This window comes from Calonectris borealis, chromosome 1 (genome assembly GCF_964195595.1).
Source record: "Calonectris borealis chromosome 1, bCalBor7.hap1.2, whole genome shotgun sequence".
Lineage (NCBI taxonomy): Eukaryota > Metazoa > Chordata > Aves > Procellariiformes > Procellariidae > Calonectris > Calonectris borealis.
The window spans coordinates 52,778,381-52,791,845 of record NC_134312.1 but is presented as its reverse complement, the minus strand read 5'-3'; the positions used below and the strand labels follow the sequence as shown (position 1 = coordinate 52,791,845).

The 13,465-nt window shown below is 46.5% G+C and overlaps 1 long non-coding RNA gene and 2 other non-coding genes across 5 annotated transcripts; 2 read left to right on the top strand and 1 right to left on the bottom strand.

Moving 5' to 3' along the window:
- The first annotated feature begins 51 nt into the window (after window positions 1-51).
- On the top strand, window positions 52-7,121 carry LOC142083001 (uncharacterized). 3 transcript variants are annotated; one of them, XR_012673929.1, is made up of 3 exons: window positions 52-796; window positions 1,908-2,093; window positions 6,740-7,121. It is a non-coding gene; the product is annotated as an uncharacterized LOC142083001 (long non-coding RNA). The 3 variants fall into 3 exon arrangements; XR_012673928.1 differs by having other exon boundaries at window positions 1,885-2,093; XR_012673927.1 differs by having other exon boundaries at window positions 1,863-2,093.
- Window positions 7,122-7,205: 84 nt separating this feature from the next.
- On the bottom strand, window positions 7,206-7,277 carry TRNAW-CCA (transfer RNA tryptophan (anticodon CCA)). The gene has a single exon. It is a non-coding gene; the product is annotated as a tRNA-Trp (tRNA).
- A 462-nt stretch (window positions 7,278-7,739) lies between these two features.
- TRNAD-GUC (transfer RNA aspartic acid (anticodon GUC)) lies at window positions 7,740-7,811 on the top strand. The gene has a single exon. It is a non-coding gene; the product is annotated as a tRNA-Asp (tRNA).
- The last annotated feature ends 5,654 nt before the right edge of the window (window positions 7,812-13,465 follow it).

Sequence of the window (13,465 nt, the reverse complement as noted above, 5' to 3'; positions counted from 1 at the left end):
GGAGGACGAAGCGGCCCTACTATTGGCTGCCGGGCGGAAAAGGGCAGAGGCGCGCGGGACCCACTAGCGTTAGTGCTTTGCGCGAGGGAGAGTAACGCAGTTTAAATTCGGCTCAGGCGGGAGAGGCGCGGGGGGCGGCGCTCGGGCGGGAGGGCGGGGGCGCTGGTTCAGGCCCCCTGCCTGCCCCTTCCCGCCGAGGCGGGCCCCTCGCAACTGCGCTTCTGCCTTTAACGCCATCGCCGGGGTCTCCCCGGGGTCTCCCCGCCGCCCTTTCCGGCGATCAGGAAGCGGCAGGCTGTTTTCCTCTGGCGGGAGAAGGGGTGGGAGCGCCCCGCTGGGGTGGCGGTTTAGGCCCGGCGTCGCGCCTGTCGTGAGGCGGCGGCGGTTGAGGAGATCCCTGTAACCTGCTGTGGTCCCTGCGACCTGCTGTGACATCGGCCACCGGCTCTGTCCCCGCCACTGCTCCTCAGGCACCAGCTTCCCCGGCGCGATCAGCTCGCAGAGCTCACCGCCGGCTCTTCTTAAGTTCGCTGAGGCGAACTTAGCTGCTGCCGTTGTGATGACTTACACGCTAAAAAAAAAAAATCGAATCGCTTCTATAGTATTGCAAAATTTGAAAGGCGCATAGTCGTTTTATTGAGCTGACTTCAAAAATCTCACAAGTGCGTCCCTGCTGGGGAAGTAAGACTGAGCTTAAGACTGCATGGTCTTCAGACAAGCAAGTTAAATCCTTCCGTGCTTACACGCTGCTTGCTGGGAACATACACTGCTGTGAATTTTCCTGTATTTTATGACGGTAACGGTTTAATATTTAGATCTGACTATTTACCCTATGCTTTTGAGAACTGTGTTACAGTATCAGAGAATTGAAATGTGAGTATTTGAATTTGCCCATCAATCATGGACGTGAAATAGGACTGTTAGTGTTTTGTTCCAAAAAGAACAAATTGCTGTTGAGGAAAAGAATTTCCTCTGTTTTGATTTGCTCCATCACTAAATATGGTGGCTGTCATTCCTGTTTACCTAGCCATTACCACAGTATCAGCTAGATGAAGGTGCTGAGGGTTATTTTTGTGGAATGTAATTTTGAGGCAAATCAAGGACCCAGCCACAAGAAGCCTTATGCTTCCAACTGAGGAATTGGTGTGGTGTAACAAAGTAATTAATACAAGGTCTCCCTTAGCTTGGGGAATTTAATTTACTTTGTAGTGCAAGTAGCGATATGAGGTGGCCATCATCTGCAGTTCATTATAATTTATATCTGAAAGTATTCGGTTCTTGGTGTTGTACATACTTTACCTGTTCAGTTTGTTAGACAATGAGGCTGAACGGTGGTTAGAAACGTTTTCCTTCTGTTGATAGCATACACATACAACGCAAATATTCATATACCAATGTGGATTGACTACCATTTGTAAGCCCGAATAGAACAGATTAGATGGTTCTCTTTATTTTTCAGCATATCTTACCCAAAGTTTTTCCTGGAACATGGGTATTACATAACAAGTGTTTTGGAAATGCTTAAAGGAAATTGAATTCCTCTCCAAATTTGATAGTAATAATTTAAAGTGTAGATAGTATGTTTCACCTTGGAAAGCCTCTAGGTGCCTTGGAAAATAGATCCTTCCCCCACCTTTAAGAATTCACATCTTATTCAGATATGAAGCCAGTTGCAGACAGACACAGCATACTTCAGAAAGGCAGCAGCAGAGAGATTCTTCAGCTATCGTACTAATGTAAAAACTAACAACCTCCATTCATATCTAGTAAAAAATGTTCTACAGTAGCATAAGGGGGAACTGGGTCTGGGAAATTTTAACCAAAGTTAACAGTGGAAATGCAATCTAAAAAAATTGGTGCAGACACCATGTAACATCCCCACAGACAATAATGATGCTATACTTCAGGCCTGAAGGTCGTTTTCTGACACTGCTTCTTAGAGGAGTGCAGCCGCCGTTTGCAACTCATCATACTGTTCAGAATACGCAATACAGTTGGTGTTCACTTTTTTTGTGAGTGACCCTTAGGAGCGGAAGGAACGAAAACTGTTGAGCCTGAAGTCAGTTTACACTTGCAATCTAAGTACGTTGATGGTAAGTCTGGTTTTAATGCATTAAGTGTAGCATAAAAAATGCAACAGCAATATGCTATGAAGTAGTAAATCACTACAGAGTTATACTCCCAGTTCAGTTTTGGTCATTAACAAATGGATGGGTTAACTGGCTTTATCTTGGATCTCTCTTTTTCATCTTTTTGCTGTCAGGCAAAACTGGCATAGAAGCATAAAGACAGCAGAAACTCAGCATCCTATGTTTTGGCTAATTGTTCAAAATCCAATACAGTCGTTGTGGAGCCACAGCCTCAGATTGACATTACTTACAGTTCATATTTACAGTCCATTTATGTTTTGAGAGTTATTTCCCCAACTATAGAAATATGTATTATCTTTCGTGAATGATTTTCTCAGTTACATTGTTACACTGACATAACTCCTTTGCATGGACACTGGGCTCTTACTGGCTTACCTTTAGCTGCTTTCAAAGTGACAAAAGCTAAAAAAGCATCATACAACACTTTAGTGTCACCCTATTTCAGAGCAATAGACTTCTCTAGGAAGCGAAGTCCATAAAAAATCCTTGGCACATAACTGTCCTTTATTCCCAGGCTCTGCATTTTTCACTGTCGCTCCTTGGGAAAACAGGCATTCTCCGGGCAAGGTAAAGACAGGGAAAGTAATATGAGAAAGCACCAAAATGTGCAGGTACATGATGATTAACACTGGAACCTGCAAACCTGCAACTATCACCACAATTAGACCTTCATACAGCTGAGGATCTGCACCTTTACTGTTTGTTTTGTTTGAAGGAAAGAAAGCTTGCATTTTGTAGCCTAACGCAGCAGTCAAGGGGATAAGGGAACAAGTTCATTACGAACGAGCTCAAAAGATCTTTCTAATGTTTTTACAGGGAAAACAACCCCACAAGGTGGTCCATATGCCTATTAGACAATTTGTGTCTTTAAGGTTGGAGTGCAAAACTGTTGTTTTGCCGTGCCTTCTGTGAAGCATTCCAGTACTTAAATGTTTATCCCTAACGGCAAGTTCTGGTTTTCAAAGACCAGAATACCTGCCTCTACCTGAGAAACAGGTAGTCACATTTTACCTTTTGCCAGTATAAATGGTGACGAAAGGAAAGTTTAGGAAAAAAGTGCAAATGGTGTGAGATTATGGCCATTTTCAGTGGTTGAAAAACTGCTGTAAGCCTGCCTAAAAATGTGAAATATGCTGAAAGTAGAAGCCAAAAATCCTTCCTTTGTAGGACCCTCCCAAATATCTGGAATTTGTTAGCTTTCCTTAAGTGTGAGAAAGAGATTTTCAGTCATACTGTCTCCTTTGACATGAAAACACTGAATGCCTTCTAAATTATCTCAGATTTCTAGCTTTAAGTTCCCCAAGTTTAAGATTCCTAACTTCTAATGCCACCCATAAAAATGAGACAGGTAGGTTATGTTGCGCTACACTGAAAAAATGAATTTTCTGTATCTGTGTGTTCAAAAAAGTATCCTAAATTCAGTGGAGGGTTTGGACAACATTTAATCCATAATGAAGTATAGATGTAAAATTTGCATTCACATGTAATATTTACCTCATAATACATAAAATTGTGAAGGCTATAAATCCATTCATGGCAAAGGCATGCCCTTGTCTTAGACTGAGCTGATACAGAAATCTTCTTAGCTAAAGGAAATGTAAAAAACCTATATGAACTATTAATTCAGCCTTGGTGCACAGCGAGTTTCACATTGAAAATAATACTCCCTCTCAGAAGGCAATAGAAACTGGAAAGCACTACTATAAATAAAATAAGCAGTTGCCTCATCATTATGGCACAATGTAACTATACTTTCTAGAATCACTCATTTCTTCTCCACGTTCTTGATTAATTTAGAAAAATTAGATAGCTTTTTAACAACTCTAGCTTATCAGAAATGTCTTTTTAAGCATAATCCAAGTAGAAATGGCAAAGTGATAAGAAAAAAGCATGCCTTACTATAATGGAGCATATCGCTTCTAGAGCAATTCTCTTACAGAAGAAATTACATCTCCTGCTGAATTTGCCAGTGGGTGTAGTTTTACCAGGGGACAGGCCAGGCGACTGCACGCTGGCTGGCACCCGCTGGGGAACGCTGCTGTATCTGCGTCGCCTGACCTGGTAAACGGACAGGGGGTTGCCCTTGCTGCAAATACAGGGGCGCCCAGCCCTGTGGGTGGTCTGTATGGATCTGTCCCCAGGCAGGGAAAGAAATGTCTACAACTGAGTGGTGTAAGTGTTTTAAAACTTCTTACTGCTGACATTGTGACAGACAAAGGCCTGTACCAATAAGGATTGAAGACAGAAGTATCAGCTCCTACTTAAGTATACTGACAGAAATGAAATGAAAAGGACAATTTACAGGGCAGTTTCCCACACTGAATCATTTCCAAACAAGAATTATTTGGATATCTATTTTTATCATATACAGACAGAGATAGTGCAGAAGCTATATTTACCGTATGTAAGCTATTACTTCAGCTCGAAGATTTTTGAACCTTATGTGGATTTGAGTTATTGTTTATATTTATAGCTAGAAACAATTTCATAAGAAAAACATCTGCGTTAAGAGATCAGCCAGGTTACAAAAGGAAGTATTTAAAGGTTAGAAAGGGACAAAAGCGCAGAAGCACACGTACTGCAGAAATGCTGGTGAGAGACAAATACCCACCAGCGTACTTGAGTGCCTCGGAATTAATGGAGTCAACTCAGCAAACCACTGTGAGATTAGAGAGAATTATTATTCCCATTTTACTGATAGGAAATGGAGAGGGAGAGTTTGCACATAGCTAAGGCCCATTTAATTCTTTCATTTAGTTTTGAAACATTACTAGATTATTTTGATTTAGGAACAGTAGGCTCTCCCTCCAAAGGGAGGAAGAACTGACTAAAAATTTAACCGAACCATTGGTAGTTGTGGTTGTTGTTGAAAGGGATGATCCTGCTCCCCATCCTGTCCCAGGCCATGCTTGGGAAAGCCTCTTGACGCTTTCCTTGTGTTGGATCTAGTAGTTGTGCTGCCAGGTCTGCATGCTGAGCCAGCAGCTGCTGCTGCAAATTGCAAGGCATGATCCGAGGGGAATGGGGGAAGCACGCAGGCAGGGATGGACAGGGCAGAGCAAGACCGACTGTTTTGTGACAACCTGCACTCGCATTACGTTAGGTGTATTAGCGTGAAACCACACCCTGAAAACTTCAACTGCTATTAATAGATCTTCTGTATTGTCATTAGATGAACCCCTGACTGCAAGCCAGAGATACTGTCTGGCAGCAATCTGGAATGCTTAGAGCAGCGCACCTGCTTCGGCAGTGGTACAGGAATGCAGGCGGATTGCCACTTCTTACATCCAGCTCTCTGATGGATGGTACGGCAGAGACATAAGATATTTTGTGGGACCAGGGAAACATCTAACGGATTATGCATCCAATAAAAAATGCATCCGGATTATACATCAAAAAAAGAAGGACTAACCACACAAATGGAAGTCCAGTCAGCACAGCACGTGAGGCAGTTCTCCTCTTCTATTCAGACCTGGTAAAATCTGAGTCAACTGAAATACCGTGACCAGTTCTGGGCACTTAAAAATGCAACTCATTTGCAAAGACTCCAGAGGCAAATGAAACAAATAATCAGAGGCCCAGCAAACACAGTCTATTACTCTAGAACAGCTATGGAGAGGCATAACGAATTTCAAATATGTAAGAAGTACCTATAAAAAGGAAGGGAATAAACTTTTCTCCAGTGCAATAGCACGAGGACTGGATTTAAGTTATGGCAAAAGAGCCATCGGTTAAACTACACATAGTTGCTTCATAACAGTAAGGGTAGCAAAGCACTGGAACAGAGCACTTAAGGAAGATGCGGAATTTCTGTATTTGAAAGGTTTTAAGGATATATGGAACAAATATTAGCCTGTAAAAACAAAAGTATTTATCTTAAAAAAACCCACATAATTTGATGACTGCTGAGTCTGGTTTCCAAGACTTCTGTATTCTCTTCATTTTCTGCCATGGTTTACAACATTAACAATTCTTACAAACTTAGAATTGTATCTCTGTCCCTCAAATTCAGGCCTTTGACAAACTATTCTGTTTCCCTCCTAATTAAATTTCATTAAGTGTCAAACTTTCCAGTCCATCCAAATAATTAAAGTATTACTTCTAGGACTCGTTATCTCATACCTACATCAAAGTTAAGTCCTTTCTGTGCCTTTCTGCCTCTGGCACCTCAGAGTGTGGAAATGGCTACTCTGAGAAAACTCTTCTGTTCCACAGCCTCAACCCACCACCCTCTGGCACCCCGCTCCCCTCTCCCTTCCCATCAGGGTTCTTAACACAGCATCTGTCCCAGCTCTGGCTCCTCCGGACCGCTTGCTTCCCCTGCCTTTACTTCCACTCCTTTTCATGTGAACGTCCGTACTGAAAACGGGGTCTCTCTGCCATTTTTTGGGCCTCTGTCCCATTTAAAATTTGAAGATACTCTTTCTATACTTCTTTCTGACTTTTTCTCATCATTTCCACACAGTGGGTTGTCTTTGTAAAACTTAAAAGTAGATCTTTGACAAGTTCTTGCCTTTTGTGTTTACGTGTGAATTAGAAAGTCCTGTATACACAAACACCATAAACAAAGACGTGACTGTGTTATCCAGCAGGATCTCTGTCACGACACTGACGCAGCGGTAACCCCGCGCCATGACTCCCATTCCGCCCCGCGTACGCTTGCTCCAGCCGAGGACCCCGCGCCGCGCTGCCGTGGGCCCCGGGCCCCGGGCCCCTCTCCCGCCCTCCTGCGGTGCCCCGGGCGGGGAGGGAAAGCAGCGTCCTCGGTTCCTTTCCCCCGTGGCGCTGCTTCGCCCCAGCACTTCCCCCCAACGGCTGCTGTCGAAATCCCAAAGCCTGAAGCCTTCCGAACACCTGTTCGTGGTGCTTCTCCCCGCAGGCTGCCTCGTCGGCGGCCCTGTTCAGAGGCACTCGTTTCATACTTCTGCTTTCCCTCTCAGGCTCAAGGGAAAGGCGGGATCCTGGGGAGGGGGGGGGAAAATTAACGTCCTTCCCTTTCCTCCGAGTTGAAGCCGGTAAAGGCGGACGGACGGAGGAAATAAAGGAAAAGGGAAGTGACCCCGACGTGATTCGAACACGCAGCCTTCTGATCTGGAGTCAGACGCGCTACCGTTGCGCCACGAGGTCCTGCTGGGCAGCCGCACACAGAGTGTTAGAACTCGCCCGCCACGGGCCGCCGGCCGCACCGCCCCCGCCCCGGGGGGGACAGGGGCCGGGGGGGCGGCGCGGGCGAGGGCCCGTCTCACCCGCTAAGGCAGCCGCGCCGATCACATCGCACCCCCGCGCCGGCCCCTCTCCTCCGCCACTGCTTCGTTTCCTGCCTTCCCGCGCAAGTACGTTAACTCTCCCCACCCACACACCCACTACCGGCCCCCGGCAGCAAGGGCCTCCCGCCCCCCCGTGGTGCCGAGCTCGCCTCCCGCGACGTTGCCGCCGTACGCAGGCTCGTGGGTCCGGATCCCGCTGGCCGGAGATCGCCCCCCCACGCCCTTCTGCCGAAGCCCCTCCGCTACCATTGCCCGTCGACGGGGAGGGCGCGCGTGGGTTTGTGTGTAAAGGCGGCCCCGCGAAAAACATTGTTAAGGCAGTTCCTCGTTAGTATAGTGGTGAGTATCCCCGCCTGTCACGCGGGAGACCGGGGTTCGATTCCCCGACGGGGAGATGCAGCACAACGTTTTCCCGCCCACGCCCCCCCCAGCCGCGGGGCGGAAGGGCGGGCGCCCGCGGGTGGCGCCTTTTGCCGCCCGGGGGCCGCTCGTGCCGCGGAGAGTGGGGAAGCAAAAAGCGCGCGCGAGCGCAGCTCTCCCTGTCGGGGAATCGAACCCTCGTCTCCCGCGTTCCAGGCGGGGATACTCACCGCTACCCTAACGAGGAGCGGCGGGGCGCCCCGGCCCCTGCGCAGCCGCTCCGCGGGGCGGGGGGTGGTGCGGGCCCGCGCGGCCGCCCCGCTGCCCAGAGCCCCGGGGAGGCTCTCGGGGGGCATCGCAGCCCCTCAAGCCCTCCTTCTCTCCCCTTCCCTGGCCCCGGGAAGGCTGCGGCTGGGGAGGAGCGCTCGGGCGAGCCGAGTGGAGGACGTGCAGCAGCCCAAGGCCGCGCATCGTGTGCTTCAGGCCCGGCGAAGGGAAGGGGCTGTGCCGCTCGCCGGCGGTGTCCGACACTTGCCCAGCGCGGGGACGCGGTGGGGAGAGAGCGGAGGGAGGAGAAGGGCTTCCACATGGCTCGTCTTTGTCTGGATTCTTCCGGGCCTTGCGTGCTGGCGTGGGGAGGGAGAGGTATTGTGGCCCCCTACCCGTGGCTCTTGTCTTCCCTCCCGGCCCACAGCGGAGCGAGCTGGGGACCTGCGTGCACGGATGCGTGAAAATTGCAGCGCAAGGAAACTGCCCGACTGGCGGCGGAGGGGAGCAAAGCAGCAGCTCGGATGTCTTTGCGTTTGTATTTTTGCATCTCGTTCACGCAGATGGTTTCTTTTTACGGGAACCTGAGAAGCCCTGGAGTCAGCAGTCCTCGGGGTGAAGGGGGTCGAGCGCCTGCTTCTTACCTACCTAAAAATGGAACGAGAGAAATGGAAACCAATTACTTTGAGATTTGAGAGTAAAAGGCAGGACACATGCTGACCATATGGCTTGATACTGACTGGGTCAGCAGTAACATGGTTGTAAGTTTGTATCACAGTGACATTATACAGGAAACTGTATTTAATTTGCTAGCTTGTTAGCTGAAGAATTAACGCCATATAATAAACAAGCGACTGGAACAACTGGTGTTCTCTTTTGATGGTCTCTGCTACTGCTAATATTTCTTTGGATAAAAGGACCCCAGCTTAGCTTTTTCAGACAAGCATAGCTAAAGAACATACAGCAATCTATACGTAGATATTTAAATATAAGTGACCCGTAAACAAAGCATTTCTAAAAATTGGCCTACTCGTTTAAGCGTTTGAATATAAATATGTGTTTCTCAGTGGATGCAACAGATTCAAATTTTGTCCTGACAAGTGAAAAATAACAACTAAAGTCTCATAATAATTTCATTATTTTAGAGGTAGTGTAATGAGATGAACTGGTGGGACTGTGATCAGGTGATAGGCTTTAAACCTCCCAGAGCAGGATCAAAACCAGTGTTGCTAGGCTGATCTAAACTTGCTGTGCAGGTTCAAATTTTATTCAAAAGATGTTGATGGTTAACTTTAAGCTGGGAGACTTTCTGGTGGATCAAACATTACCTGTTGGCATTTTGTGGGACCACTCCCACTTAGCTAGTTTAGACCTTTTTGCCAGTCACTTCTCAGTTCCTTTTGTTCCTTGATCCCTGCGGTCAGGTAACTGAGATGTGACCACTTGTGTAAGTGCTGGTGCTTGCTGCAGTCAGACCTTCCTTAGCTGCTGCTCTCTGCCTCAGAGCTGGTTTTGTCTCAGGCTCCTGCACAGACTTCTCCTCGGGCTGTCTTCTCTTAGAACAGGACTTCTGCTATCTCCATAACATCTCTTGCAAATTTTTTAGCATTACTAAGCACTTTCAGAATACCGGAGCCAGGCTCAGAACAAGTTGTGTAGACATTTTGTTGTGTTCTTCACTTTGTCCATGAGGGCAAAAGGAGATCTGGCTGGGAGTTCTGGAACTGCTGGAGATATGGGGAAGGCCTACGGTGTGACAGACTCTTGAAGCACCATTTTCAATAGCTCAGTACATTGCTAGGGGTGTTTTTATCAGAAAGCAGCTAGTTTAGTAACGAGAGTCCTTGGTCATGCCTCAACTTACCGCTCTGCTGCTGCATACCCACTCCCATTTTGGGACAGCTAATTCTGGCTGCATCAGCCATCTTGTACATTCTCCACACCTTCTTCCAACCAGGGCAACCCTGAACCAAAAGTGCCAGTCAATATGCCAGCTCATGCTCTTGCACAACCTCCTCCCACTCCCCATTTGGCAGGGAGAGCAAGCGTATCTACTAAAAATACCTACTATGACCTGAGCTGGTGATGGCGATTCTTAAACAACCCTAAAGAATAGTTAACCAACTGTCCTGCTATGGTGAAAACAATGACCACCTTTGTTTTCTCAGTGAAGCCTATATGCACTTCTGAAGCCAGACTTTCAAAGACATCTTTGTGTACCCCACCCAAGAAGATGACTTATCCGAATCTGCCTAAGAAGGGGAGCAGAAAGAGACGTGGTATGACTCAGCACAGCAAAAGTTTTGTTTTGAAGTGAATGGGCTATTATAAGGCTGCAATGACTCGCAGTTACAGAGCAAATGCATTCCCTGTTGATTTGACACAGAGATGTAAGCCCAAAGCAGAACAGGTACTAGGAACTAGTATCAATGTTCCAAAGTCTGTGAAGCATCTGCCTTCTCCTCAGGATCTGCATACAGCTATTCTAGCGTCCAGTCCTAACAATCTTGTTCCATGCTTTCTTCATCATTGCACCACTTTGTGTTCAGCAGCCACTCGAGATCTGCTCCCTAGAGCCACAGCCATCTGCAAGAGGCCCTTTATGACCATAAGTAGGAGTAGGGCTGGGATCTAGCGCGTCATTGTAACTGGAAGCTCGTTACCTCCCCTTCAGCTTGCTTAGCTGAAGCTCAGCTTGCAACTTGTCCAGTTGAGTTTTGAATATCATCATGGATGGGAGATTCCAAAACCTCTTTGCCACAACAGGTTGTCCACCCTCACTGTGAAGAATTTTTCCCCCCTTATATCTACTTGGAATTTGCCATGTTGCAACTTGATCAGTTGCCTTTTGTCATTTTGCTGTGCATCTCCAAGAAGAATATGGCTCCATCTTCTCTATTCCACCCCACTGGGTAGCTGAAGACAACAATTAGATCGTCCTGTAGCCTTCTCTTCTTCAGGCTGAACAAACCCAGCTCTCTCAGTGTCTCCTTGTTTGTCACATGTTCCAGCTCCCTATTCTTTTGGTGACCCTCCATTGGACTCATTCTAGTTTGCCAATATCTTTCTTGTATCGCAGTGCCCCAGACTGTGCACAGTACTCCATAGGCAGTCTCACAAGTGCCAGATGGGGGGGGCAGTAATCACTTCCCTTCATCTGCTGGCTATGCTGTGACTAATGCAGCCCAGTATATGATTAGCTTTCATCGCTATAAGAGCAATTGCTCACTCAAGTCCATCCTTGTTGTTCACTGGGACCCCCAGAACCTTTTCTGCAAAGCTGCTGTTTACCCAGTCAGCTCCTGGCTGTTGTATGGGTTTATTACATCCAAGGTGCAGGACTTTACATTTCCCTTCATTGAATTGGAAGACATTCATGTTGGCCCATTTCTCCAGCCTTTCAAAGTTCCGCTGAATGACAGCCCTGCCCTTGGGTGTATCAGTTGCTCCCCTCAATTTGATGTCATCCACCTGTGTCACCTGCTGATACTTATTTGTCTTGACAAGGAAGATATATTGTTATTGGCATGTTGAGGTTCAGCACAGCTGATACCATCCTTGGCAGTGTGATCTGGGATGGATCCATCCTATGGCAGCTGCTCGTACTTCTCCTGCCATGTAGAACTGCCCCTGCTTCTAGCACTATGGTTGCCCAGGAGCGACATTGAGACCATGGTTTCCTTTTGCAGATCTGAGATGCAAACTGTGAAGTGCAGCAGTGCTGCCTTGGAGGCACTGCCTGGTCCCCCAGGCAGAAGGCTGGGCCGCACAACATATCCTCACAGTGCGCTGGCAGCCCAGAGTCCGTAAGCAGTGGATTTGACACAGTGCAATGCAGGATACCAGCAATGTGCTTAGGGGTAACACTGGTACAAAGTCAAGGGACTATCTCTAATTTGAAGTAGCCACTTAAAATTTGGCCATGTAACAGTGTCTTGAACTAGATCAAGCCTCTTACATCAGGGCATCTCTCAGTATAAACTGCTTGTTGAACCATACTCTGAAAATACTCTGTTGAACCATACTCTGATGCCTTCTATTAAATATGTTAAGCTTTCTTTTTCACATAAACAACTGTACTGATGACCATATTTTATACAAATAGGAAGCTATCTGATATTGTGATTACTTTCCATTTTCTTAAAGTAGCTTTTGGTTAGCTTAAAATATATTCATACTTAAAATACATCTGCTTCAGATTAGTCAGGGTGAGTACTGAATGACACCTGCTCGGTGTCACCTCCAAAGCACGATATCCTTCTGGAGAACTGCCCTGATACAGAGGAGTTATCTTCTGTGTTTTTGAAACCAGAGTCCATGAAGGAAGCTAGGAAAAGCAAACCAATTGTCATTGGGTTTGGATTTGTTGTACAGAGGTCTATAACCCCATTAGAAAAATGGTAGGAGTGCAAACTGAGGAAAATGTAAAAAGCTACAGAAGTGGTTTTGCCTTTTCTGCAGTTTATGGAGTGATCTGGAAAGTGTCAGCGTGGGGAATGTGCTAAGTGTAGGACAAAATGTTAGGGCAGCTCCTTGCACCAGCAGTTCCCTCCTAGCTGTACTTGCCACAATGATCCGGGTGGCCTGAAAGAAATGAGGACAGTCCTCAGAACCAGCAGTTGCTGACAGATAAGTTTTGTGAGCAGTAAGCCAGGCCCTCATCTCCTTGCCAGAGTGCAAAATGGCACAAGTCATTTCAGCCCAATGACTGTAATTTTACATTCAGTGGGGAGGGAGGGGAAGAGACTTCTATAGCTGCAGAAATTAATGCTTCTAAATCAATGTAAAAACACAAACCCTAGGTGAGAAGCGAAGCCCTTCATTGGTGTGGTCTTTAGGATGCCCCAGTCCAGAAGAGCTGCTGCAAATTGAATACATTTGATTCTGATTACTCTTCATAGATATTTTGCACGCTCTTATTGCTGCCCATTCACACATATCCAACACACTGTCTGCTCTTTGTGTTCTATTTTCCATTTAATTTTTGTCTGTACCCTCACCCCGTGGAGTTCGCAGCACAGGATTTAATGAGCTTTTCAGTAAGAATGTATGTGTTATCAAATGACATATTAAGTTACAGGACTTCTTTCTGTATAGTTTTTGGCCTTATACAATTTCTGTCCAATGTAATGGATTTGTTGTGCAGTCTGTATGTCTTGATCTCTTTCTGTGCTAATATATTTTTATCAAGCTAAAACGAAGTTTTAGAAGTTATTAGAAAAATCAGTTTACATCACTTAAGGGAATGAGCGATCAGATATCCTGTGTAAAATCAACAGCTGAAGAGCTGAAGAAATTCAAGGTAAAGGGGACTGTGACATTGTATGTCAGTGCCTGCTGGATTAAGTGGGAGGAGGGATTTAAGGGGCTTTCCCCTATTAGCATGCCTAGTATAGTTTATACAGTACTAAATGCAGCCAC